This window comes from Vigna radiata, unplaced genomic scaffold, assembly GCF_000741045.1.
Source record: "Vigna radiata var. radiata cultivar VC1973A unplaced genomic scaffold, Vradiata_ver6 scaffold_111, whole genome shotgun sequence".
Classification (NCBI taxonomy): domain Eukaryota; kingdom Viridiplantae; phylum Streptophyta; class Magnoliopsida; order Fabales; family Fabaceae; genus Vigna; species Vigna radiata.
Window position 1 is genome coordinate 1,180,787 of NW_014543596.1, and position 2,360 is coordinate 1,183,146.

Below are 2,360 nucleotides of genomic sequence, written 5' to 3' on the forward strand. Positions count from 1 at the left end.
GAGCTAATTATTTGCATTATTATTTTCAGGGAAAATTTTGGAAACACAATTTGGGACATTTGGAGGAGACAAAATAAATTCAAGACTCTCAATTTAGANATTTTAAATTTTATTTATATTTGTAATTTATTTGTTAAAACTTTTTAGACAAACCTTTTGCATCTTGGGCCAATTTTGGAAATATGAGGGGCCCAAAGATTGTAGGACACTTGGCACCCTAGGGTTTTATTTTTTTTAGGGTGGACCCCACCCCAATTTTAGGACACATAATCCTAGGGAGATACCAAGCTGCAGCCGTCACTTACATTTCATTTTTTCTTTGACTGGAACATTTTTCTGAGGAGAGCAATTGGCTAGAACATTTTTTGGAGAAGAAATGTAGCTCACGGTTTATGGGTTGAATGAAAAGCCACCACTTTGCTTTTGATTTTCTATGATGAAATGTTTTTAGGGAGCTGTTATGCTTGTGCTGGAACGATTATTCACGCTGCTTTCATTTTATTTTGGTGCTTGATTTTATTGCTTTGGAGAAGTTACACGTTGATTGGATTGAAATTTTGAGTGGTCAAGGTTTTAGGTTGGATAAAGCTGAATTGAAAGTTGTTCTTTTTCATTTGGTCACATCATATTTATTAGTTGAAGGAAGGCTCTATATCAATTTAATTTCGCTGAATTTAGTTCTCTCCATTTTCATTTTGCTGGTCACTTTTTGATTGAATGCTGCAATGAATTAAGTTGCTTGCTTCAAGAGGCGTTGGCATTCGGCGCTGGTGGATGGAGAGCAAAATTGCACATGGGTGACGTCCTACAGAAGAAGAGACGGTGATGTTATTTTATTTTTATTTTTTTTGAAAAAAAAAAGGCAATGCATTTTCTTTTAAAACAAAAGCACGGTGATGAATTTAATTTTAGGAAGCACATTTTCTTTTAGTCAACATCACGGTCTAAGAATTAATTTAGAAGTTGATTTCTAGTCTTTGTTGGAGCACACGGTTTTCTTTTTATTAGTTTCATGCTTTATCCAAGATGGAATATTTTTTTTTGCAATTATCATATTGAATGCTTTAAGTTATTTTATTAATATATCATTCACGGATTTTCATATTTATCATGTCTTCTTGTAAATCCTGATGCATGCATTTCTTTCATTTAGCCATATTAATGTGTTTTAGTGTTTATGATTTGGTTTTTCTTTTTTTTATTTATTTGAATATAATGAGAATTTCACTTTTGGCTCATACATTCCCTTTTAATATCATTAATTGCATTGCTGATTTATTATTTGCTTCTCAAGTGTATCATACAAGTTTTCGTTAATTTAGTTGTCATGTTAGTTTAGGTTAGTTGGTTGGTCGTTAATAAAATTACTTTGTTTCCATGAGATTCTTGCACTTTAATTTCCATACTACTGCTCTGATTCTGCTCAATATTTAATCTGTTATGTCCTTGCGATTAGGTATACGTTTAGTTTCCTACTCGGTGTTTAATCTTCGCTTAGTTGATAGACTGTTTGGTGCATGACTGATTAAATTTGTGCATTGCATTCGCTTAGTCTGTAATTTTGAAGACCGAATTAGCCTTCGCTTAGTTGGGTGATTCGTGTCGGATTTGGATTAGAGTAGTGTGTACCTGTCATTAATCTGTGATTGGAAACATAGTGATTGAGTTAATGACCGACCNTTTTCATTCTATCTTTGAACTAGTTTTTACATCTGTGTTTGCATCTCTGTTTGCGTNAGTGTTTTAAATTTAATTCATCCGCATTCACAAACTTTTCGCAAACACCCCCAACTTCGTGTTTGACCTGATTCTCGAACCACATTTGGTCCTTGAGAGACGACCTAGGAGTCACTTCCTAGCACTATACTGCATTCTTTATGCAATCAAATTTGTATGGGCTGCGACAGCCCATCAAATTTTGGCGCCGTTGTCAGGGACCAATGGTTCGGTTTTAGGTCTTTTGTTGTGTTAGTGTGTGTTGTGTTTTGTCTCGTGTTGTGAGTGTGATGTTCTATTTTGTGTGTTCGTCATTGTGTGTTGCATTTAGGTAGCTTTAGTTGCATATTTTCATTGCATTCTTCTTTTCCCCTTTCTTTCTACATGTCTACCTATTTTGGCTATGTGAGTAATTCTTATTCTGCCTGTGTCTATGATTCTCCTCTTGCTTGTTACTTTGATTGTGATTCGCCTGCTGATTTCTGTGTTGAGAACAGTATGATTCCTCCTCCATTTCATGAGAGTGCTCCTAGGGAGCCGTTTCCACTTGATACGGGGACGTACAGTAATGTCATGAACTGGTGAGTAATTCCTTGATTAAGCAATACCACCTAGGGATAGGGGTAGGACGATCAATTGTTTTT